A 27373-nucleotide genomic window follows, 5' to 3' on the forward strand; every position below is an offset into this window, starting at 1 on the left:
TACTTGTAGTTCTTTTATGAATATCCTATTGTTATCTTTGGGCAAATTAAAAATGAGGATATGATATGACTAGATTAATTTCAGTTTTGTTTTTATTTAATTTTTTAATGAAATTTACTGCCTGCATATTGAGTGGATCACAGAATCAAGGAATGAATTGGAACAACCAGGCTGGAGGAAAAAAGAACTAGCATTTGATAATGTCATTTTTAAGGATTTGGTGGGTTTCTTTGGTATGAGGCCCCTGGCTATTTAATCATGAACTGTTCTCTAGCAGGGCTCTGACTACATTCTACCTCATTAAGTGCCAATTACACTCTTAGACTTCAAATATGATACTTGTGCCTGAGTTCAAACTGTCATTATACTAAAAATGCATTAGTATGCTTTTAATTTAAAGCCTACAGCCTTCGACAAGTTTCAGGGTAAAAGAGAGAAAATTCCATTACAAAACTGCCAATTAAATGACCGTGGTAAGGGAGAGAAGTTTCAGTCAGGTCCTATAAATATAATCTTTTGAGACTCACCCTGAGGAGGACTTCTCCAGGAGGTCAGACTGGGCTAAGGCTGCTGTTGGTAATCCAGCAGCATTTCTCTGGCACTTACTTAAAACATTTTATTATTGCTAGGGCCCATCATGGGTGTCTCTCTCCCCTATAAACTATGTGTGTCCCAAGGAAAGATAGACTTATTTCCTTTGACCTCAGTTGTCTAACCCAGTTCCTGGCATTCAGATGAAGGTCTGTAAGTAGTTAGTGAATTAATCTAAATTTCTGTGTTTTTTTTTTTTAAAAAGCATGTCCAAGTGCATTTATGTGTGTCTCTGCATCTATATCTAAAAGTCAGGGTCTGATGACTCCAGTGATCACTTGCTCACCCTTTTGTTTTATATAGAATTCTAATAAGCGATTCTAGTTTCATGCCTTCAGTAAGAACCAAAAAATGGAACAGAAAAAAGAGGTTGTGTAGTCTGCTTCTAGAGGAGAACATTCATAGCAGCCATAAGTAATACCCCAACAGAGATGAGAAAGAGAAAATTAGGAAAAGTAAAAGTCTGGAGATATTTACTATAATTGATGTCTATAAGGACGATGCTGATTAGATTGTACTTCTTATACTCTGGTTCAACAGACAGCAAAACATATAATGTCTCTAAAAGTTAAAATAAAAATGCTATGAAACATTTAAATTGTGGATTTTTTTTTTCCCTTTGGACACATCACTCCTGTTCAGAGTTTAATAGATGGGAAACGGCTATACGTGCATCTTTAATTACTTGTTGTTTTTACTGAAGGCTCACAGGGCTCCTGCTTTTCATTTTAAAGCAGATGAGTTAGAACATTTTGTATTTCTCCCTTCCAGAAAGACCCCACCAAAAATGAATTACTGTTGTGGCCCTTGACCAAATTTTGTCAGAAATGAAACATGACTTCCCTCAGGCACCTTTGCAAACCTCCGGGAGGAGGGAGGAGAGACGGGCCAGCCCCTTCCCTTCCTCCCACACATTTCCAGTCCTGTCAACACTGCAGCCGCCTGCGTGGCAGAGGCAGGTCTGAAAACAAGGCTTTCCCAGCCCTCGGTCCTCTTCCTCCACCCGGGTTCCCGGCCTCCCACCTTTCTGAAGGGTGACATTCTGAGCACAAGCAGCCTTTGTCGGTCTCCATCAGCGCAGGAAGCAATCTCCTGGGAGCCGCTGGGGTGGCAGACCCAGAAGCATCAAGGCAGGACCAGGGAGCGCTGCATCCAATCAGTCTCACGGGGGCTCCTCGGAAGCCCCTGCCTGCATCGCAGCGCCGCGCAGCGTGAGGTCCTTGTTTTCAGAGCTCAGAAACAGCTGTCCTGGCCGCCCAGGTCCTAATTCCTTTGGCCAGAGGCCTTATCCAGAACTCGCTGCCTCTGGAGATCAAGCCTCCAGCTTTCAAGGATGGGGCAGCGCTGCCTCCAGCCCAGCCACCCCGGCTGGATGGTTCACCGCCTCCCGCTCAGCTCTCAGAGCCCCGCCGGGGAGGGAGAAACTGGGGGCTGACAAACTCTCTGGGTTCTGCTCAATTTCTCAGTGCTTGGCCCAGCTCTAAGGAACCTGGCCTTATTCTTCTTAGCACATCCACCCTCCCTCCTTTGCCAGGGATCTGTGCTCTGCGGAGCATGGCTTCAGAAGCCTACTGAATTAGATTTATTTGTCTGTGTTTTCAGATAGAGAAACAGCAACTGTTCCACTCATTCACTTAAAAAGTTTTAAGAACAAAGCTTGTGAGACTTGTGGGAAAAGAAGACAAAGAACAGAGCCTACCTTCGGGTCTGCATTTCGGCCATTGATACAAAGAGAAGTATGAGGAAGAAAAAAGAAGATAACAGAAGAAAAGAAAGGGGCCAGGACAGGTTAAAAAGATATAAAGAGATTTAGACAGCAAGGAAGAGAAGACCAGACATTAAATAATTGAAAAAGAAAGGACTGTACAACTGCAGACCAGACGTGCCTACAGAGAGAGAAAGTCAGAGAGAGAGAAAGCCACAGAAAACCAAAATACTATTCACAGAAATAGAGCGGTTCCCTGAGGACAAGCACTGTGTCTTTTTGTTTCTATTTTCCACAGAACCAAACACAGTGCCTGACGTAGAGCAGGCACTTAAGAAATAGTTGTTGACTATATAAATGAACAAATGAGACAAGCGCATGGAAGTCAATAGAAAGAAAGAAGTCTGCGTAGTGACCAAGCACAGGTGGACGTAGGTTCTGATCTTGGCTTCATATCTTCCGATTTGTGTCATTTGCAGTAATGCACTCATTACTTTTTAAATATTTTTGTGTCCCAGTACTTTAATATGTCAAACAAAATTCTATTCCAGGTATTTCACTATTTTGTTCCTATCTCCAAACTACCCTTCCATGTTCTGCTCTGTGTCTCTGGGGCTGCAGCTTTGCAGATCACACTCTGGCTTTGCCAACTGGCTGAGAAGGAAGAAGGGGTTTGCTCCTCCCCTCTGCTTCCTGTTGCTGAGCATCCTTTCCCCCAGAACTTCATCACAGCAGTGGCAGTTCTTTCCTATAGCAGCAACTAAACTCACTTTGCCATTTTCCTAACAACTGCAGAGTCAGCTTCCCTGGCACCCCTCAGGCCCTGCAGAGGCCTGAGGTTCAGGTCTGAAGCTCTCCTCCTCTATATTTCTAAAGTTTAATAACTTCAGCCTCTTGTTTTGGTTCCCCCAGGCCCAGAGTGGTAGCTGCTTCCTGCTGCCTCCTTGATATGTCAAGTCCTCTTTCGGCCCTTTTAGTTGCTATGTTCTGTTTAATTGCTCAGTCATGTCTGACTCTTTTTGACCCCATGGACTGTAGCCTACCAGGCTCCTCTGTCCATGGGGATTCTCCAGGCAAGAGTACTGGAGTGGGTTGCCATGCCCTCCCCCAGGGAATCTTCCCAACCCAGGGATCGAACCCAGGTCTCCTGCATTGTAGGTAGATTCTTTACTGTCTGAGCCACCAGGAAAACCCAAGAATACCAGAGTGGGTTGCCATTCCCTTTTCCAGGGGAACTTCCCAACCCAGGAATCAAACTGAGGTCTCCTGCATTGCAGGTGGATTCTTTACCAGCTGAGCTAACCTGGGAGGCCCCACCCTTTTAAGTACTAGTTATCAATTTCATACCCTGTTAGCAATTATTTCTAATCCATTTTCTCTGTTTAAATGACTAGTACTGTTTCTGCCTCCTGCCTGAATCCTGACTGAAACACAATAACACTGACATCATTGAATTGTGAGGCTAGCTGTGTACAATGCTTAGTATGTGGCCTGGCTATAGCAAGAAACCCAGTAACTATGAGCAGTGTAGTACATGGAGACTCAGACAGCATGTTTAAACGATAATACTGGAGATGACACAGGTGGGCTTTCATGGAGCAATGCATCGACTTTATGACCTTTGGAGACATTGACAGGTGTGCTCAGCCCTTACAGCTATGGCACAGACAAAGTATCCAAGTCAAGTCATTGAATCTAACACATCAAGTGAAAAGTGAAAGTGTTAGTCGCTCATCTGTGTCTGAGTTGAACCCAGTCTCCTGCACTGCAGGTAGATTCTTTATCATCTGAGCCACCAAGGAAGCCCGATTGTTAAATATACCATTCATTAATTATATGTATGACTAGGAAAAGTAAAAAATCACTACCAATTAAACTAGGATTTTTCAGGTGGTGCTAGTGGTAAAGAGTCCGCCTGCCACGGTAGGAGATGTAAGAGGTGTAGATTCCATCCCTGGGTCGGGAAGATTCCCTGGAGAAGGGATTGGCACCAACTCCAGTATTCTTGCAAGGAAAGTTCATGTGCAGAGGAGTCTGGCAGGCTACAGTCCATGGGGCCGCAAAGAGTCGAATACGACTGAATGCCTGAGTAGACAAACCCGCTAAGCTGCGGTATATTATAGATTGTGAAACTCATTCTGATGTAGAAATACTAAAATGTGAAAAAAATGTGTGCCTTAGAGTTGATGCAACAGTAGTCAGCCCTCTGTTTCTGTGGGTACCACATCCATGGATTCAATCATCTGTGAATCAAAAAAAACTTTTTAATTCAAGAAAGATCCAAAAAGCAAAACCTTAATTTTCTGTGTGCAGGTAACTATTTACATAGCATTTACATTGTATTAAGTATTATAAGTAATTTAGAGATGATTTCCAGGATGTGCATAGGTTATATGCAAATACTACACCATTGTATATAAAGGACTTGAGAATCCATGGATTCTGGTATCCATGGAGGGTCCCAGAACCAATCCTTTGTGGGTAACAAGGGACAACTGTTTTCACATTAAACTCTGGTGAATTTTAGGAAACCGTTGAATAGATCTATAGTCATTCCTTAACCCTTACTCTATACCAACGTTAAAAATATATACATACACCCACACAATTAGGAAAGGTGAAGAATTTCCTGGCCTTTCATGTATCATTATTTGAGGGTCCCTGAGGATGCCAACAGTTGGCAATTGGCCCCAACAAACTATTTATTTTGTTTGGTTTAGTCTGCCTATTCTAACTAAGGTTTTACCTCTCTCACCCAACAAAGCCTTCCAGTTTTCTGAGCAAAATAACCTAGGACACAAACCACAGACTCATCAGAAATTTGTTTTCCATTCAAACTGAGAAGGAATGAGAACCTAAAGTGGAAAATGTCCTTGCTTACTAGCATGACTAGTGGTACGAACTAAAATTATCCTGTGTTCAGATCATTCTGTGGGCTTTTATGCGTCATACTTAAGCTTCAGTCCAAGTATGTTTCTGGAGTATGGTTACAGTCAGAAAAACAAGGAATATGAAAATAGCACCTTATGACTCAATGGATTTCCTGACCCCAAAGAGTTGTTACTATAGCTGGCCTCCACAGCCCCGATCACATGGGGAAGAGCCTGGAACTGACTCCACATCAAGACCACCTATCCTCATATAAAGTCATGAACTACAGAAAAGTGCTGAAGTGATGGAACTTAAGGAAGGAGAGAGGAAGCAAGAGAGATGGATGAGTGTGAAACTAATTGGCAGTTGATTTGAAGAAGGAAACAAACTAAATGCAAGCTCTTCAGACAGTGTCCGTTGACGGAGGCTTATTTTCTTTAATTTTCACACACTGGTCAAACGGGGAACTGTGATCCATCTCTTTCCCTGCCTTCATCCGCTGACTTGATATGAAGGTGGAGAATCACAGTAGAGCCTCAGCCTCTTCTAAAGCTCTGTCCACTCTGCGGGCACACTTGTCTAAAAATCCTTCCCATGCCTCTCTGTCTCAGCTTGCAATTTTTTTCCCCTAGGATGTGTAAAGAAGAAAATTCAACACTACCAGGTAAGAATATTGGAAAGGAGGAAGTGTGGGCTGCAGAAGGGGGAGGAAATGAACCTACTGGGCTAGTGTTGTGAGATCCTCAGAAAGCCTAAACAAATTGCTGGAAGAACACCAAGAGAGGATGTGGAGAGGGAAGTAGATTAATCAGGTGATGTATGATGTGTCCTCTTTATTGCACATTTACTACATAACTAGCATTGTGCTGGACTCTGGGGATGCAAAGACAAATAAGAGAATTCTAGCGTCTAGGAACTCACAGTGTAATCAGTCAACCCAATAATTTCCAAAAGTTGAAAGCAGAGTTGTTGATTCAGGGCCCACGAAAATGACAGAGGAGGAAGTGAATTAAGAGGCAATCACCCCCAGGACCTTTGTAGTTGCTGTTCTCTCTGACTGGAAGTTCTCCCCTGAGATACCTTTGTGGCTCACCCAGTCAGCCATGCTCAGAGAAGAGCTAGCATCAAGGAGACAAGGATACGATGGGTGAATCTATAGGGTCTGTGACACCCCTGAGATCCTTCTATCAAAGACCAAATCTCTTACCGTATTATTCAACAACATTTTGCTCATAGCACTTTCTTTCCCCACATGTGTGTCAACTTCCCTCTGTGCTAAATTTCTCAGAGGTGATCAGTATTTCTGATAATATATTCTGGGATAAGTCCCTAACAGAAAGGTAAGTCGAACCCTCTCCTTGGTGACTCAGTAGCAGTCATGGGCTCTGGAGCTCCAGGTTGCACGTCAGTAGTGAGGCTCTAATTGGAAGTCAAGGGCATGCTGATGCTGGCTGGCATGGCTCATAAGAACAAAAGGCGAGAGTCTTAAAAATTTTGCAAACTGGTTAATCACATGTTTATAGCTTGAAATCGGCTATATGTGAGTATTGAAACCATAGAGATTAGCCAACAGTACACACCAGTCTTTTCCTTCTGTGAAGCTGGTTGTTATCTATTTACTAGCACACCACTGCTAAGGATGATCCTTCTGGATTGCAGGGAACAGATTTGGCCAAATAGTTCCTTTAACAAAAACAAGACACAGCTTGTGAAAGGCAATAGGGAAGAGGCTCCTCCTTGATCCTGAGCAAGAATGAAGGTCCTCACATGCTCCGTGCTCAACAGCTCCTTGAAGCAGGACTGGCAAGCTTTGTACAGAGCCATATAGTTAATATTTTCAGCTTTGCAGGTCATCCTGTCACTGTTGATACTCTTCAATTCTGACTTTGTAGCACAAAAACAACCAAGGACAATACATAAATGTTGGGTGTGGCGGTCTTCCAACAGAATTTTGTTTATGGACACTGAAATTTAAATTTCATATCATTTTCATGTCTCAAAATAGTCTTCTTTTGATCTCTTTTCAGTCACTTATAAATGTAAAATCTACTCTCAGGTCACCATCTGCCCAAAATCAGACTGGATCTGGCCCGTGGGCTGTAGAGTGCCCAGTTGTACAAAGTATAAGCGCCAGGGGCTAAACTCTGCCTTGAAGTATAATCTTGTATGATATTGAATCGTATTAAAGAAATAAAAGATATCAGTGTGTCTCAATGAATACAAATAAAACTTTTTTTTTTTCTGGCTGTGCCAAGTCTTCATTGTAGCTCGGGGGCTCTTCATTGCTGCACACCATCTTTCTCTAGTTCTTTCTTGAGCAGGGACTACTCTAGTTGAGGTGTATAAGTTTATTGTGGTGGCTTCTCTCGTTGCGGAGCATGGGCTCTAGGTGTTCAGGCTTCAGTAGTTGTAGCTCACGGGCTCCGGAGTGTGGGCTGACTAATTGTGGTGCCCGGGCTTAGCTGCCCCTCATCATGTGGGATCTAGTTGCCTGATCGTGAATTGAACCCATGTCCTCTGCATTGGCAGAAAAATTCTTAACCACTGGATCACCAGGGAAGTCCCAACAGCTCTCATTATTGACTAATGTATGTACCAAGTGCTGTCCTAGGAAATCTATATACTTTTACTCACTTAATCCTTAATATGATCAAGAAATAAATGCTATTATTGAGGCTCAGGGAAGAAAAATACCATGACCAAAGCCCCACAGTGGGAACATGGCAGAGCTGGCTGAGGTTTAGATTCAATTTTTCCCTCATTTGAAACTTGTAATTTTAGCCTATACCACCACTTTTTGGAATCCGGTGTCTTACTACTAGCTCATAGATCTTCCCTCCTTCAACTGGTCATTTGCAGCTACTCCCGCTTTCCTTCTTTCGTCTCCAATCACAGGCCATCCAGAAAGCTTACTTCAGAAGAACAAGAAGATGGGCAAAGTCACATGCAAGTGACTTTTTTCAAGAACTACATAAAATATGGAAGTAGATTGAATAGCATTTGCAATGTGTTTCTAAAACATTAGGTAAAAAAGAGTCCTCTGGGTCACACGAGGATTAAGCAAAGTCCCTGGCGGGACCTCACTCTTGACTGACAAAAGGACCAGCTCATGTCTCAGGGGCTGGGAGGACAATGCTTCACACCATTTCAAAGAATAAGACAAAGAAAATGAATTCTTGAGAGGACAGTGACTCCTGGCAGGAAAAAAAGATTATTTGGGAGCTGTATGTGTATTTGTGTGTGTGTATTTATGGAAATAATATTCAGAAATAAGAAAAAGTGTAAATTACAAGGTTAAATTATTCCTAGTAGATTAAATATAATTTCTGTAATTATCTTACTGCTACTTTAGTAAGAAAAAAAATCAGATGAAGCTAATTTAAAATGTTAATATTTTTAGATCTAAATGAAATGTTTCACAATTAACACAATTTTTTAAATGCATAAAGCAAATAGTATGACTGAATAAAAGATAGATTTGTATGTAGAACATAAACAGTTGCTTAGCTGGAGTTCCAAGGTAAATCAGAGGGACGGTGACCTGAGTGCAATTGAGTGATGTCCTGACAATGATTTTCCAGTTTAGCTCAGCTCTAACCAGAGATGATCCTTCACTTGGACATTAATTTTACTCAGCTTTGAAATAAGCCCAATCTGCCTTTGCCAATAAAACTCAGAAATCCAGACACACAGTTAAAGGGAAACTTTGGTTCAACCCTGAAGACCAGGATAAACAATCACTGGTTTATGGAGAAAGTTGATTTGTCTCCTTGGGAAGCCAACTCTTTAGATAATAAAATGCCATGCCTGCTTAACCTTGAAAAAGGTCAAGCTACTGGTGATGAAATCCAGGCTTCAAAAAAAAAGAACCAGTAGTCAGAATGGAAATGATCAAGGTGACAGATGGTATCTAGTGTTGCTGAGCGTTTGGGGAAACAGGCATGAGCATGTACTTTTGATGGCAGTGTAAACTGGTATAACCTTCCTAGGGGAAAACTTGACAGCATGTAGAAAAGCCTTTTTTTAAAGTCTTTGACTTAGAAGTTCCACCCCTAGAAACTTACCCTAAGCCAATAGTTGAATAAATGTGTTAGGATGAACAAACAGGATGTTAATTGCTGGAAAGATTATGGTACTGATAAATTTGAAATGACCCAAATGTAATCAATAGAAATTTACTTAAATAATTATGACATATCTATACAATGAAAACCATGAAGCCATTAACTAGAATGATTTGGCTATATGTTTATAGACATGAAAATATAGATGCTTATATGTTGCTAAGTTGGGAAAAGTGTCCTCTGATTCTATTCACTTTGCTATACACCTAAGACTAACACAACACTGTAAATCAACTATACTTCCATGAAAATTAAAGATAAAATAAAAGTTAATTCTGATCCTGTGTTTTTCATGACATCTGCTAGTTGGTCTTCTAACACAGTCTTCTCAGAGGTTGAGATATTCAAGCGATTTCCATTTTTCTAGGGTTTTAGCATGGCGTGAAGTGAAAGTTGCTCAGTTGTGTCTGACTCTTTTTGACCCCATGGTCCATGGAATTCTCCAGGCCAGAATACTGGAGTGGGTAAGTTGTTCCCTTCTCCAGGGGCTCTTCCCAATCCAGGGATTGAACCTAGGTCTCCTGCATTGCAGGTGGATTATTTACCAGCTGGGCCATGAGGGAAACCCAAGAACACTGGAGTGGGTAGCCTATCCCTTCTTCAGCAGATCTTCCTGACCCAGGAATCGAACCAGGGTCACTGCAGGCAGATTCTTTACCAAAGGAGCTATCAGGGACCCTCTTAGCATATATGTGTATATATATTCACACAAATTTAATTTGTACTGCACCACAGACTGTGTAGTCCTATAATAGGCCACAAGTTTAAAGTGGTATAATGAAGTTCTTTGCCCCAACCCTTTCAGACTATCTCTAGACCTGACTGTATGCTCCTTTGGAGATATAAGAAATCAAAATATCCAAAGTCAAAATTTGAGGCCTTTTGGCACGTATGCCTTGAGTCATATGGGCCTCCTGACCCTCTTATAAGAGGCTCTCCCTTTGTCCCAAGCTGGACTACTTCAGTACAACAGCATACTCCGTTCTATCTAGCCCTCGCTTTTTCCTTATTCTGGTTTTTCTAGGCTGTAACCTGAGTCTCTTGGCCTACAGCTTTCAAAATATATTCTCCTCAGAGTACCTCAACCCAGTGGGTTTTACATTGGAGAATCTGGACTCTCTCAACCCCCGTGTGAGAAGTGCGGCTGCCAGCAGCACCGCAGTAAGGGCCCAACACCACATCATGGTTTCTCTGTTGCCTGAAGAACGCAAAGTTCTAGAAAGAGTGATTTGGGAGCTTGGCAAGACGACGAAGTCACTGATGGGGGGATCACGGTGCTAGGAGTAGACCAAGGAGCATTAGACACCGGCCTGTGTTCAGAGAGGGCAGCTGCGTGGCGCTGGAGCAGCCATGAGGAGATACCCCACGCCCAAGGTCAGAGAAAGTCCAGTAAGATGGTAGGCGCTGGAGCAGCCATGAGGAGATACCCCACGCCCAAGGTCAGAGAAAGTCCAGTAAGGTGGTAGGCGCTGGAGCAGCCATGAGGAGATACCCCATGCCCTGCCCAAAGGCAAAGGAGAAGCCCCAGCAAGATGACAGGAGGGGCAAATTTGCATTTAGAATCAAACCCCATTCCCACCAGAGACACTCAGAGGGCTCCAACAAACCTTGTGTTCACCAGAATCCAGGGACACCACAGAGACTGAGACAGACCTGTGTCTGAGCATCTCCTGAGGAGGTCCAGGTCAGCAGTGGCCTGCCGCAGGGGCGGGGGCTCTGGGTGCAGCAGACCTGGGTGTGGCATAAGCCCTCTTAGAGGAGCTCACCATCAACCCCACAATAGAGCCGCCAGAACTTACACAGGACTGGGGAAACAGACTCTTGGAGGGCACAAACAGAACCTTGTGTGCCCCAGGACCCAGGAGAACGGAGCAGTGACCCCACAAGGGACTGACCCAGACTTTCCTGTGAGTGTCCAGGAGTCTCCAGCGGAGGTGTGGGTCGGCGGTGGCCTGCTGCAGGGTTGGAGGTACTGAGTGTAGCAGTACATGCATGGGATCTTTTGAAGGAGGTCGCCATTATCTTCATTACCTCCACCATAGTTGGCCCCAAATAAATAACAGGGAGGGAACACAGCTCCACCCATCAGCAGAAAATTGGATTAAAGATTTACTGAGCATGGCCCCACCCATCAGAACAAGAATGGTTTCCCCTACATTCAGTCTCTCCCATCAGGAAGCTTCCATAAGCCTCTTACCTTTCTCCATCAGAGGGCAGACAGACTGATAATCACAATCACAGAAAATAACCAATCTAATCACATGGACCACAGCCGTGTCTAATTCAATGAAACTATGAGCCATGCTGTGTAGGGCCACCCAAGATGGATGGGTCATGGTGGAGAATTTTGACAAAACTGTTCTGAACAGTATGAAAGGGCAAAAAGATAGGACACTGAAAGATGAACTCCTGAGGTTGGTAGGTACCCAATATGCTATTGGAGATCAGTGGAGAAATAACTCCAGAAAGAATGAAGAGATGGAGCCAAAGCAAAAACAACACCCAGCAGTGGATGTGACTGGTGATGGAAGCAAGGTCTGATGCTGTAAAGAGCAACATAGCATAGGAACCTGGAATGTTAGGTCCATGAATCAAGGCAAATTGGAAGTGCTCAAATGGAAGATGGCAAGAGTGAACATCAACACTTTAGGAATCAGCGAGCTAAAATGGACTGGAATGGGTGAAGTTAACTCAGATGATCATTATATCTATTATTGTGGGCAAGAATCCCTTCGAAGAAGTTGAGTAGCCATCATAGTCAACAAAAGAGTCTGAAATGCAATACTTGGATGCAGTCTCAAAAATGACAGAATGATCTGTTTGTTTCCAAGGCAACCATTCAATAGCATGGTAATCCAAGTCTATGCCCTGACCAGTAATGCTGAAGAAGCTGAAGTTGAACAGTTCTATGAAGACCTACAAGACTGTCTAGAACTAACACCCAAAAAAGATGTCCTTTTCATTATAAGGGACTGCAATGCAAAAGTAGGAAGTCAAGAAATACCTGGAGTAACAGGAAAATTTGGCCTTGGAGTACAGAATGAAGCAGGGCAACAGCTAATAGAGTTTTGCCAAGAAAACACCCTCTTCCAACAACACATGGAAGAGCAGACTCTACACATGGACATCACCAGATGGTCAATAGTGAAATCAGATTGATTATATTCTTTGCAGCCAAAGATGGAGAAGCTCTATACAGTCAGCAAAAACAAGACCAGGAGCTGACTATGGCTCAGATCATGAACTCCTTATTGCCAAATTCAGACTTAAATTGAAGAAAGTGGGGAAAACCACTAGACCATTCAGGTATGACCTAAATCAAATCCCTTAGAACTATACAGTGGAAGTGAGAAATAGATTTAAGGGACTACATCTGATAGACAGAGTGCCTGATGAACTATGGATGGAGGTTCGTGACATTGTACAGGAGACAGGAAGCAAGACAATCCCCAAGAAAAAGAAATTCGAAAAAGCGCAATGACTAAGGAGGCCTTACAAATAGCTGTGAAAAGAACAGAAGCAAAAAGCAAAGGGGAAAAGGAAAGATATACCCATTCGAATGCACAGTTCCAAAGAAGAGCAAGTAGAGATAGGAAAGCCTTCCTCAGTGATCAATGCAAAGAAATAGAGGAAAATAATAGAATGGGAAAGACTAGAGATCTCTTTAATAAAATTAGAGATACCAAGGGAACATTTCATGCAAATATGGGCTCAATAAAATACAGAAATGGTAAGGACCTAACAGAAGCAGGAGATAGTAAGAAGAGGTGGCAGGAATATACAGAAGAACCACACAAAAAAGATCTTCATGACCCAGATAACCATGATGGTATGATCACTCACCTAGAGCCAGACATCCTGGAATGCGAAGTCAGGCAGGCCTTAGGAAGCATCACTATGAACAAAGTTAGCGGAGGTGATAGAATTCTAGTTGAGCTATTTCAAATCTTGAAGGATGATGCTGTGAAAGTGCTGCACTCAATATGCCAGCAAATTTGGAAAACTCATCAGTGGCCCCAGAACTAGAAAAGTTTAGTTTTCATTCCAATCCCAAAGAAAGGCAATGCCAAAGAATACTCAAACTACTGCACAACTGCACTCATCTCACAGGCTAGCAAAGCAATGCTCAAAATTCTTCAAGCCAGGTTTCAAGAATACGTGAACCGTGAACTTCCAGATGTTCAAGCTGGTTTTAGAAAAGGCAGAGAAACCAGAGATCAAATTGCCAACATCCACTGGCTCATTGAAAAAGCAAGAGAGTTCCAGAAAAACATCTATTTCTGCTTTATTGACTATGCCAAAGCCTTTGACTCTGTGGATCACAACAAATGGTAGAAAATTCTTAAAGAGATGGGAGTACCAGATCACCTGACCTGCCTCTTGAGAAACCTATATGCAGGTCAGGAAGCAACAGTTAAAACTGGACATGGAACAAAGGACTGGTTCCAAATAGGGAAAGGAGTACGTCAAGGCTGTATATTGTCACCCTGCTTATTTAATTTATATACAGAGTACATCATGAGAAATGCTGGGCTAGATGAAGCATAAGCTGGAATCAAGATTGCCGGGAGAAATATCAATAACCTCAGATATGCAGATGACACCACCCTTATGGCAGAAAGTGAAGAAGAACTAAAGAGCCTCTTGATGAATGTGAAAGAGAAGAGTGAAAAAGTTGGCTTAAAGCTAACATTCAGAAAACTAAGATCATGGCATCCGGTCCCATCACTTCATGGCAAATAGATGGGGAAATAATGGAAACAGTGACAGACTATTTTTGGGCTCCAAAATCACTGAGATGGTGACTGCAGACATGAAATTAAAAGGTGCTTGGTCCTTGGAAGAAAAGTTATGACCAATCTAGAGAGCATATTAAAAAGCAGAGACATTATTTTGCCAACAAAGGTTTGTCTAGTCAAGGTTAGCAGAGAAGGCAATGGCACCCCACTCCAGTACTCTTGCCTGGAAAACCCCATGGATGGAGGAGCCTGGTAGGCTGCAGTCCATGGGGTCGCGAAGAGTCAGACACAACTAAGCGACTTCACTTTCACTTTTCACTTTCATGCATTGTAGAAGGAAATGCAACCCACTCCAGTGTTCTTGCCTGGAGAATCCCAGGGACAGCAGAGCCTGGGGGCCTGCCATCTATGGGGTCGCACAGAGTTGGACACGACTGAAGTGACTTAGCATCAGCAGCAGCAGCACTCAAGGTTTTTCCAGTAGCCATGTATGGATGTGAGAGTTGGACTATAAAGAAAGCTGAGTGCCGAAGAATTGATGCTTTTGAACTGTGGTGTTGGAGAAGACTCTTGAGAGTCCCTTGGACTCCAAGGAGATCCAACCAGTCCATCCTAAAGGAAATCAGTACCGAATATTCATTCGAAGGACTGATGTTGAAGCTGAAATTCCAATACTTCAGTCACTTGATGCAAAGAACTGACTCATTTGAAGAGATCCTGATGCTGGGAAACACTGAAGGTGGGAGGAGAAGGGGTCGACAGAGGAACAGATAGTTGGATGGTATCACTGACTCAATGGACATGAGTTTGAGTAAGCTCCAGGAGTTAGTGATGGATGGAGAAGCCTGGCGTGTTACAGTCCATGGGGTCACAAAATGTCAGACATGACTGAGGGACTGAACTGAACTGAATTGAACTGTGTTCAGAGAAACATATAGATACAGATATAGACCAAGACCACAGCTGCCTTAACATGGCAGCAAGCGCCAAACTAAAAGCAGGAGTTTTTTTCAACTTTTCTGAATGACTAAGAGGCTAGGTCCTGCCCAGATGCCGCGTTTGAATGATTGAATAGACAAGGCTTCCGCATTCTCAACAAGACAGAGATGGATCACTCACAGTGATTTCCTGGAGAGGAAGCAACTGAGCCAACTGCGATGACATTCCTTGTTTTGCCACATCCTCTTGTGAGATGGAGAGGAGCAGACAGACACTGGGAGCCCAGTGTACTCAGGCAGTCACCAAGGACAGCTGAGAAAGGGTGGCCGTCCTGGAAGAAGAAACAAATGTAAGATACTCCAAAGCACCTCCATAAGCTACATGAGCATCAAGAAAGGACACAGCAGACAGTCAAGTCTGGCCAGTGGTGCCACAGACAAAGCAAATGGCCTGGAAAACACTTTTGGTTGTTGTTTACTTTTGAACATTCTGCTCAGTGACATCAAAAGCCACACAAACCTCTCCCTTATTTTACTTATAAGTTAATTTTTGTAATAGATTATATTATTAAATAATTATTACATAAACTCATTTCCATTTTTTCTGACTACTACCATCATGCTTACACCATAGGTGGTCATTTTAATGTGTTTAATGTAGATGTTTTTATTTGTAGGTCTTTTTGCAAAACATGTAATGCTTTGTGTTCATGCATTTTTTTTTTTTTTTTTTTTTTTGCCGTGTATGTGGCTTTCTGGATTTTAGTTCCCTGACCAGGTATCAAACGCATGCCCTCAGCAGTGAAAGTTGAGGGTCTTAACCACCGGACCACCAGAGAATCACCCATCAATTTTAAAATTACATAAGTGGTTATGTTAAACATCTCATTCTGTTTTCTCCCTTTTCTGCTAATTCACTAAATATTAGCATGGCTATTTGTTGGTGTATTCCATATTGTTGTATGTATATCTACTGCCGTGTACATACATCTAATACACTTTTTAATTCCAACTCATGCCCAATCATGTGCATTCACAGCACTTTACCCACTGCCTTTCCCAGTGATAGACAGACACTCACAAACTATATTGCAATTAACACTATTGTATATGTTCTCTTTTGAACCTATATCCCTGGCATATGTACCCAGGAGCTATACTGTTGGAACACTGGATGTGTGTATACTTAGTTTGACTTAAATTCTGTAAGATTGCCTACCAGAATGGCTGCCCCAATCTCTACTTGCATTAACACTGTGTAAAAATTCTTCTCTCCACATCCCCAGGGCAGAAACCATTTATTTACAAGAGGTAGGTCACACTATGGAGCCCTTCTGTTTTAGATAATGGACCTTGTGTGTCTTGCTCCCAGACTAAACGCCTGAGCACAACACTTGAGGAACTCCTGGGAGTTGGTGCTGAGAATACTCATTGCTCAGGCTCCCTGGATGAAAAGTGCATTGATGAGCCTCACTGCTGTTCAGTCATTTTTTGAGTGCCTACTAAAAGCAAAGCTCCAAGATAATGTAGAAAATCTCATGGGGTCTGTGACTTTTTCTGGATTTAGGAATTAGTGGGGAAGAATGACATTAATTTAAATTCTTACAAATGAATAACCACAAGCTTGCCAGGGTTGTGAATGAGAAAGCTGTGGGGAAATTTATCTAAACAAGAGTGAAAGTACCAAGACGGAGGGAGTTTTTTAATACTGTATATTAGTTTCTAGAAGAGTGCCTGACACTGGTTGCCCTCATTAAATATTTGCTGAATAAAGGACTAAAAGAATAGAAAGTCAAGGTTGAGGTAAGACTTCCCCAAGAACGTGATGTTTGAACCAAGCCTTGGAAAGTGAGTATGGGTTAATAAGGGCAGCAGTGGTGGTACCAGTTCTCCCAGGGAGGGAGTTGGGGAACAACTAAACCAACCTGCTCAAATACCCTCACATGGCACCTCAGACAGCTGTGTTCTGGACTGCTGATCCCTCTTCTCAACAACGCTGTTGGGACCAAGTTCAGACCCATGAGCAGGGTCAAAGGCAGTAAGAAATCCTGCAGCCACGGGGCAGCAGACACGTTTCCATATAATGAATTGGCGAATTTTTTTTGCAGTGCAATGAAAAGAGAACAAATTTGGAATCCAGAAAAACCCGAATTTAAATTTTCCCACTCTATCTCTTAGCAGCTAAGCAAACACGTGCAAGTTACCTAACCTCTTATAGTTTCCACGTGAATGAAAAATGAGATGATGGCACCAACTTTCTAGGGGCTTTGAGAAAATTAAATGAGATATGTTAGATTTATAAGATATATAATAATAAGATGTATTATTATAATGATAACAGCTAAGTACTGCTGAACATATCTGCAGAGTTCTTTACATAAATTGTTTTTTTTTATTTCATGTATTTATGTCGTAGGATTTTGCACACATAAAAGCACTTAGAACAGTGTTTGACACGAAAACACTCAAAAAGTGTTAGACATTATCACACAAGTATCCTCACTTTATAGATGAGGAAACTGGCATTTGGGGGGATTAAGTAACTCACCCAAATTTCCGTATCTAATAAGTGGCAGAACACACTAACAATTAGACAGGATCAAACACAATCTTAGCTTCATAATTTCGCCAAGGGTGGTGCTGACACGCAGTGGGTCTCAAAATACCGACCAGCCTCTCTCACCACCCACCCCCATGGGTCTTCCCACCTTCCTCCCATCCTCCCACTTGCCTCCCTTGAGTAGTAGCTAGCAATGAGGAGCTCCAGAAAGGTCTTCAAGAGTGGACGGAACTGTTGGTGATAGCATGAGGCATCTAAGCATTCCTCTGTATACACACACACACACACAAACAGAACTCACAGATATTTCTGACAGATGGAAGACAGGCCGTAAGTATTGTAAATGGTCCTAAACGGACACAACAAATGTGTCTGACTTATTTGGGGGCACTCTAAACCTCTGTGACAATTAGCGGTAGATTTCATAAAACTCGTTTAAAATTGGAGGTAATTTAAATTAGAAGGTATTAAGTCATTTTTTCCTTGAAGAAACAGGAAATTTTCATGATGGTGCCTGACAATTATTTAATTATTTCGGGAATCCACAATTGGGCTGAATCCTAGATTCAGAATCTAGGTTGCTGAATTCCAGGTAGTCACTGGTATTTTGTTTTAAACAAAATAAATCCAAGGCATGAAGAAGTTCAGGTACTCTGGAGAGAGAATAAATCACTTGAAATAGACAAATGGAAGCCTGAAACATTTTTTTTTCTCTCTCTTTGTGCATTTTCTTTTCCAAGGAAGATTTCGCTCAGATGGAGTAATGTGTTTTCTGAGAAAGTCGAAGAATTCTCTTGGGATCTCTTGAGGATCTGGTAGAAGGTACAGTGATTAAGTAACTCAGTCCAGATGAAGAGCCAAAAGTTTTCTATCTACTTTTCCCAAGCTCCTTTCTCTTGCTCTCCCCTCCCACAATTCTTCACGTTTTTAACCCTATGATCTCTCCAAGCACATGGATTTTCACCAGAGAGAAAAAAGGATTTATTTTACAAGGTAATCTAAATATCTTGGGGTTTCCACCAGGCACAGAAAGGACTTCTGGCAGTGTAGAAATGTGCAGATCCAGGGAAGGGGAAGAAATCCTCAGACTAGTGAGGAGTGATTCCTGACAGATTTGTGGAGGCCTCAACCATGTTCTCAGGAAAAGGGATACGACGGAGTCTCTAACAAAGATTCATAGCATAGCCACGCTAAAGGAAAACTGCTGAAAACACACACACACACAAAATGGGAGGAAAGGAAATGGAGGGGAAAATGTAGATGACTTGGACCAGGTATGTGCATGCCGAGTTGCCTTCAGACTCTGGGACCCTATGGACTGTAGCCCACCAGGCCCCTCTGTCCATGGGATTCTCCAGGCAAGAATACTGGAGTGGGTTGCCATTTCCTTCTCCAGGATATCTTCCCAACCAAACAATTGAACCTGCCTCTCTTCTGTCTCCTGCCTTGGCAAGCGAGCTCTTTACCACTAGCACCACCTGGGAAGTCCCAGACAACTTAGATTAGGTGCAGTTTATATTAATGACATGCTAGGCAGGACTTGAAGGAATTGTATGACAAGCTGCGAAAATAAAATATAAAAATAAATCTGAAAGAAGATACAGAATGTATTTTTTTAAGGGAAGGTTTACAAACTACGGAGATTGTGTTTCCTCATGAATAGAGATGGATTTCCACCTGGGAATGATTCTTTAGAACAAATTATCAACAAATCCTTCTCTGCTTAGGACATTCCCTTTTCTCCTGAACTGAAACACCACAAACAGCAAAAGGTGTTTGTGAGTGTGTGTGAGTGAGTGTGTGTGTGTGTGTGAATCATTATTTAGATAGATGTGTACTATGTGTCATGTTGATTTTCTGGTAGTTCAACACTAATTCCTGGCAAAGCATCCTAGGAGATTCCAGACTTTTGCTTTTCTGGATGATCACAATCAAATGTGTAGAAATCCAACTATATTTCAAACAATTCTTGGATTCTTTTTAAAATCAGGAAACAGCACCCCTGTATTATTTTTCTCCTCTTCTGGTAAGTACCATTCATTAAACTGCTAGTATTTTAAAAATTTGACCTAATCCTCAAAATACCTCAGGAGGAAATGTGACAAGTGTTACCACTACAATTCTCCAGAGATTAAAGAGAATGCACTTCCCAGGCCAGTGGTGGAAGTGAACATAAACACCGGATTTCGTTACTCACAGTTTAGTGAGAAATCCATGACACAATGTCATTTTCTTGCCTCTAGAAATCATAAATAAACTGTGTTTCATTTAAACTTTAAAACCTAAGTTTTCTTTAGCAAAAATAAAAAGAAGCTATACTGTTAGAGGAATCAGAGATCAATTTGCCAACATCCATTGGATCATAGAAAAAGCAAGAGAGTTCCAGAAAAACATCTACTTCTGCTTTATTAACTATGCCAAAGCCTTTGACTGTGTGGATCACAATAAACTGTGGAAAATTCTTCAAGACCACCTGACCTGCCTACTGAGAAATCTGTATGCAGGTCAAGAAGCAGCAGTTAGAACTGGACATGGAACAATAGACTGGTTCCAAATCAGGAAAGGAGTATGTCAAGGCTATATATTGTCACCCTGTTTATTTAACATATATGCAGAGTACATCATGAGAAATGCTGGACTGGATGAAGCGCAAGCTGGAATCAAGATTGCCAGGAAAGATATCAATAACCTCAGATATGCAGATGACACCACCATTATGGCAGAAAGAGAAGAAGAACTAAAGAGCCTCTTGATGAAAGTGAAAGAGGAGAGTGAAAAAGTTAGCTTAAAGCTCAGCATTCAGAAAACTAAGATCATAGCATCTGGTACCATCACTTCATGGCAAATAAGTGGGGAAACAATGGAAACAGTGAGAGACTTTATTTTGGGGGGCTCCAAAATCACTGCAGATAGTGATTGCAGTCATGAAATTAAAAGGTGCTTGGTTCTTGGAAGAAACATTATGACCAACCTAGACAGCATATTAAAAAGCAGAGACAAAGGTCTGCTTTTTCAAGTAGTCATGTATGGATGTGAGAGTTAGACTATAAAGAAAACTGAGCGCTGAAGAGTTGATACTTTTGAACTGTGGTATTGGAAAAGACTCTTGAAAGTCCCTTGGACTGCAAGGAGATCCAACCAGTCTGTCCTAAAGGAAACCAGTCCTAAATATTCATTGGAAGGACTGATGCTAAAGCTGAAACCCCAATATTTGGCCACTTGATGCGACGAACTGACTCATTGGAAAAGACCCTGACACTGGGCAAGATTGAAGGCAGGAGAAGAAGGGGACGACAGAGGATGAGATGGTTGGATGGCATCACGGACATGATGGACATGAGTTTTAGTAAGTTCCAGGAGTTGGTGATGGACCGGGAAGCCTAGCGTGCTGCAGTCCATGGGGTCACAAAAAGTCAGACACGACTGAGTGACTAAATTGAACTGATACTGTTAGATTCCTTTTTGCACACAGCACCAAATTATTCAGTCAATTCAGTGAAGAAAAAAGACACAATCATTAGATTCCTTTTTGCACACAGCATCAAATTATTCAGTCAATTCAGTGAAGAAAAGACACAATCTCATTCAGTTAGCATTAAATCAGTAAAAATAACCTAAATTTGGATCAGTTATGAGATAAAAAGTGCTTCTTCCACCTGAATACTCTTCTTTCCCTCCTTGCCCATCTAGGTTATTTGCTATAGAAATGGGTGTTACTACCATTCCCATTTTACAGATGAGGAAATTGTCTTGAGAGTGTTGAGTAAATTGTGCAATGTCACAGGCCAGTTAATATGGAAGAGCAGTGTCTACACCCAAGGCTGCACAAAGTTCAGATCTCTTTCATAGGCTCACAAACTGACCATCTGCTAACTCTTTCTTATAATTAAACTGTTCATCAAAGTCTGACCCCTTCCAGGCTTATCTGTACTTCAGTAAGGACTTTTTTTAGAATGTACACTCCATCAGGGTAAGGACTTGGTTTATTTTGTTCATAACTACAGGTTAGCAGGTAGTAGATGCTCTGTAGTTACTGAAACCCTCTCAGAAGAGCTCCACACTTGGGATTAATGCTCTGGAGTCACCATCTTGAAATCCTTAATAATTTAACCTTTGAACTTCTGTCTTATGGATGATGACGTCTGATGGGACAATGAAACTTGGACAGGGCACTTGAAGTCTCAGTTCAGCTCACGCGGCATGGCAGCCCTGAACGACTGTGTGATCAGTGTTCAGAGGTCAGGCCTGAAAGGGCCAGGCTTCACACGTCTGAGTGTGAGTAGATATGTGAATGTAGTCACATGGGAACCAGTGGGAGTCAAAGAAAACAGGCCAAAACTAGAAAATGGCACGCTGATTCCTAAAAGCAATCAAACTGACTCTTAAAAACTCGGTTGGCTAAAGAGTAGCTATCTACAAGTAACCTTGTCCACTGAAGCCACAGTTCTCTTGTGGGAGTCATCACCTGGATGTCCCTAAAGTGGCCTGTTCTAGCTCTGATTGTCAAGAAATTCGGGGGTATAGAGTATTTTCTTAATTCTACCCACAGTCTACTGGTCTGGACTCAGTCACAAGGTGCTACTTAACTGCAGAGGAATTTGGCAGCTCACATGAACTTTTCCTTCTAGCAAGATCCTTTCTGAAATACAGATGGGTATGATATTTAAATACAGGCAACGGTCAGTGAATGGTCTGTTTTTGAGTCTATTGCCTAGGTTTCAAATTTGTTCTACCCTAAGTTTAAATCCTGCTATGCAACTTTACAAGCTGTATGACTTTAGGCAACTTATTTAACCTCCCTTCAGCTCATTTCCATCTACCCACATGCCTAGGAAAAAAAAAGCGGGGGTCTTGCTGCTGCATTGGGAGTCTTTGCTATTATAGTAAAGATTGTGTAACGTTTTCTTTGTATACATGATGACTGGCACCTAGGAAGTATTCTGTAAATATTTTCCAGATGAAGAAAATAAATGAAATGGTGTTAATTGCATTCCTGTAGCAAAACAAAAGTTCTGATCTGAATATATTTAAATTGAGAGGGCATGTTAAAAATAAAATAAGCTACACGGATATGTTGTACAAGTGGGGAACATAACTGATGGTTTATAACTATAAGAAGAGTATAACCTTTAAAAATTGTGAACCACTGTATTGTACACTTGTAACATATAATACTGTGCATCAACTATACTGCAATAAGAAAAAATAAAGTGAGAGGTGGTGTTGTTTACAGAAAATGAGAATTCAGGGAGTTGACTGGAACTGTTGATTTGTGTTTGTTCTCTGACCCAGTGACTAAGTGGAAGATGTGTGTACAAAGTCAATCTTCTCTACCTCATTTACTTTTCCTCTTTTAGTGAATTGCTTTTCTCCATATTAGATTCCTTTCTCTTTATGTTTGTCCATTCTCCAAAGAACATGCTAAAGGTTTTCAAAATTGTGATCCTGCCCTTTTTGTGATGTCATCAGTTGTCTTAAAAACACTTCTGCTCTGCAAGATATTAATGGCTCAGGAAAGCATAATAAACTTCAGCTTGGATTTAGGACAAAACAAATGTCAAACAGATATTAACTTCAATGACACGTCTTTCATAACATAAGCAGTCCCCTAAACAGGAAGAATACAATTGCAGTACCCTTTATCCTAGTGGCAGATATTTACCTTCATCTGTACATACTCGAGTGTGCCAGAATTAATCTCCTTGCATTTTCTATTTCCCTGAAATCATTTTTATTTTTTCCCCTAAGTGTTCATTCTACTGTCTGGGGTGAAGTTTCATTTTAGACTTTATTAAAGCCTGAAACTGCTTCCAAGGTAAGACCAGAAAACAGGAGAATTCTTAGGACTCAGAACTGGGAGAAGGTCCTCTAATATCTAGTTTATCCCAGTTTCTTCCTGAGTTCCTCACTGCTCAAACCAAAGTCCGGATGCTGTCAGCTTCACTGTCATGCCTGTGCATAGGGCATCTTTGCCTGTGCTCAATGCCTCAGTGGTCCATCCTCCCAAAGACCCTGCATGGTCAACCCGTATGGAGCTTTGTCTATGTAGAGGTCTTCAGGGAGTTGAGGTTGGGAGTTCCTGGTGGTAAGGAATACAATCAATGACTATTAGTAAGGTTTGGAGTCACTGCCTTGATTAAGGTACCATCTTAGGTACCATCTAAGGTACCATCAGTTTTATCCAGATTGTTTTTGCAATCTCAACATAGTAACTGTACAGGCAGACATCAGCTAAATTAATCTTGCCAAGGAATTCTTCAGACAAATTCCATAGCTCCTAAGAATCTAAGTTACACCATGGTGAGAAGAAGTCTCAGTATAAACTATACAATGTTAAAGCAGGGAAAACCAGTGTCCATTGCGATGGGGTAAGCACAAGCCCAGCATGAACAAGGAGCCGAAAGAACCTTTAACCTGGAACCTCCCTCATGCACCAGTAGTTAGGAATCCACTTTCAATGCAGGGGTCAGGTACTGCAACTAAGGCCTGATGCAACCAAATGAATAAATAAATAAAAAAGAACCTTTACCCAACACCTAAACTTGGATTCCACGAGTTCAGTACTCCCACTTGCTTATCTGCTTCATTTCACTCATCTGTCATGAGAATGACAATTATCTAGTTATATGACATTACTGGTACCTAATCTAATTATAGCTGTCAACCCTAAACACAAAAGTAGTAGGAAGAGACTTCAGAATCTCAGACATTACTTTCTTCACCCACAAAATAAATGTGGCCAATTCATAAGGAGTCAAAACTACTTTTCACAAGGATGTTAGATTTCGACCATTACCAAATGTTGTTGTGTAAAAATCTCACTAAAATTAGATTTTACACCCTGGATCACTTGGTAGTAGTAATAAGAGCAACAATACTATATATCTAGCAAAGCAGCTATACACAAGCCAATGTGATAATCATCACAGCTCAGAGGAATGAGGATAAACTAGGGCTTCCCTGGTGACACAGTGTATGGGAATCTGCCTGCCAATGCAGGGGACATGGGTTCAATCCCTGGTCCAGGAAGATTCCTCAAGCCACCAAGCAGCTAAGCTCATGGGCCACAACTATTGAGCCTGTGCTGCAGTGTCTACACCCTGCAACTATTGAGCTCGTGTGTTGCAACAACCGAAGCCTGTGTGCCCAGAGCCTGTGCATCGCAGTGAAGAGTAGCTCGCACTTGCTGCAACTAGAGAAAGTCCTCACACAGCAACAAAAACCCAGCTCAACCAAAACACCAATTAATATTTTTAAAAATTATAAAGGGAAAAGATAAAATAGCTTCTTATTAATCCCATTTTGTGGGAGGAAACCCTGAGAAATTATGTAATTTGTCCAATGTCATATATTTATTGGACTTCCCTGGTGGCTCAGATGGTAAAGAATCTGTCTCCCACTTTTGGGACCAAAACCCGGCTTTCAGTCCTTATTATTCTCTGTTTATATGCATTTTGACTGTACTAATTATATTGTTTTTATTTTCCCATTAGCTCAAGGACAACATCTTAGTAGAACATCTATGTTTAATATTCTTTCCACAAACTCTTCAGAGTTTATTCATTAGAATAAAGGGTTTTGTCAACAGTTAACCTTTGGACTGCCTCTCAGGAAAGCAAAGGCAAGCCAGTGGTATTGCTTCTCTCTCTGTGGGATTTCCCAGGCAAGACTACTGGAATGGGTTGCCATTTTCTTCTCCAGGGATTTTTCCAACTCAGGGATCGAACCCAGGTCTCCCACACTGCAAGCAGATTCTTTACCATCTGAGCCACCAGGGAAGCCCCTTTCTTTTTTGGCTTTTTTAAGCCCTTTGGTCTGTCTCTCAGGAAAGCAAAGGCAAGTTGGTACAGATCTGGAACTGACATTTTTTAGTAGCTGCTGCTGCTGCTGCTAAGTTGCTTCAGTCGTGTCCGACTCTGTGCGACCCCATAGACGGCAGCCCACCAGGCTCCTCTGTTCCTGGGATTCTCCAGGCAAGAACACTGGAGGGAGTTGCCATTTCCTTCTCCAATGCATGAAAGTGAAAAGTGAAAGTGAAGTCGCTCAGTCATGTCTGACTCCTAGCAACCCCATGGACTGCAGCCAATGAATCAGTTGCAGTCAAGATAGACCATTGGAGCAAACTTCATCTATCTTTACGCGCCAGCTATTTTCAGAAAGCAGAAAGGAGAAGGAGTCAGTCACTGAGAGGGTATGTTTATGCCATAACCTTGATCACACATCAACAAGATAGAGAAAGCTCAGGAAGTCCAGGATTCTAAGCAGTTTTCAGGGCCTAACAAAGACCTGGATTCTGAGCATAGTGGGAAGACCAAAGGAATATGTCTTTTGATGGAGAGGACAGGTGGAGGGTAATGCAAGGGCTCATAGGTAGGTCTACAAACAGGCCCTGTTCAAGGAAATAGGACAGCGAGATGGGGTGCATCATAAGAAAATGGCTTAAGCCAAGATCTCTGTCTTTAGTCCCTTATAGTCTATTAAGGCGGAGAACGCAGTGGCACCCCATTCCAGTCCTCTTGCCTTGAGAATCCCATGGACAGAGGAGCCTGGTAGGCTGCAGTCCATGGGGTTGCTGAGAGTCGGACACAACTGAGCGACTTCTTTCATTTTTCACTTTCATGCATTGGAGAAGGAAATGGCAACCCACTCCAGTGTTCTTGCCTGGAGAATCCCAGGGACTGGGGAGCCTGGGGGGCTGCCATCTGTGGGGTCGCACAGAGTCAGACACGACTGAAGTTACTTAGTAGCAACAGCAGTCTATTAAGGAACATACGACACAGGAAACAGGTGTCACAGCCAGGACTGCAACATAAGCGATCTAACTTCAGAGTTACCTGGCACTTAATGGCCCATGGCATTATTGGCAAGGGCATTAAGAGAAGGGCTAACTGAGTACTACTCAGGAACAGAAAGAGGGAGAGAGGCGGGCTTAGGCCATTCTGCCTGGAAGGAATAAGGAAGGCTTCACAGAGAGTGAGTTTGAACTGGGCTTGGATACTGAAGAAAATTTTGATTGATAGAGGATAGAATGTGAATAATGGAAACGACCCACCCAAAATAGTTTAGGCAAAACAAAAGTGTTTTGGCTTGCATATCTGAAAAATCTAGAGATAGTTTTGGCTTTGAGCTTAGCTTGATCAAGTTTTCTAATAGCAATGTAGAGGAGGAAAAGAAAGATTTTCCCTCTATTTCCTTAAGTTCTCTAGCCGGAGCCAACAAATTAGACTGATGTACCCACGCACGCACACACACACACACAAAATTAACAAGAGAGAAACAGAGTTTATTAAAATGTGCAGTGTGCTTATAGTTGGTGAAACTCAGTGATGGGTAACTCAGAGGTGTGATTAGAACTTGAGGCTTATATAGCATCTTAACAAAGAACAATGCATTTGTAGAGATGTGACAAGAAAATGGAAAAGGTTTTAGGCTTCCAAGGGCAGCAAACTCTTGGAAGGTAAATATAGGAAAACTAATGGAGGAAGGTTTGTTTGTGCAGGTCCATCTCGATGTCAAATTTCCATCTTCTTCATGGCCATAAAACTTTCCCCTAAAGAGATTTATGGCAGTCTTTGTTTCTCAGAAGCTTCTGCCTTTAGTCAGAGAAGGTTCCGTTCAGCATGCGTTGACTCTCATTTCCCTCCAACTCAAAATAACCCTGATGCCAAAATGGCATATCTGAGGATGGCATATTTTGATTCCCCCACTGTATCTTTGGGACCTGGTTTCTCACTCTGTCTCAACTTTGCTTTTGGCCATCTCGACCCCACCCTCTTCTCCTAGTAGTTAGATGGCTGCAGCAGACCAACTGCTGGGCAGACTGTCTCCAGGACTGCATACTTAAT

The 27373-nt window shown here is 42.1% G+C and overlaps 1 long non-coding RNA gene across 1 annotated transcript in view; it reads right to left on the reverse strand.

Annotated features, from left to right (window-relative positions):
- The window catches only part of LOC136166141 (uncharacterized), a 46620-nt gene that overhangs the window by 10802 nt on the left and 8445 nt on the right, over positions 1-27373 (reverse strand). The window contains exon 2 of the long non-coding RNA XR_010662858.1: positions 15150-15300. This is a non-coding gene — a long non-coding RNA (uncharacterized lncRNA). The remainder of the gene's footprint in view (positions 1-15149; positions 15301-27373) is intronic.

The sequence above is a fragment of the Muntiacus reevesi genome, chromosome 4 (assembly GCF_963930625.1).
Source record: "Muntiacus reevesi chromosome 4, mMunRee1.1, whole genome shotgun sequence".
Lineage (NCBI taxonomy): Eukaryota > Metazoa > Chordata > Mammalia > Artiodactyla > Cervidae > Muntiacus > Muntiacus reevesi.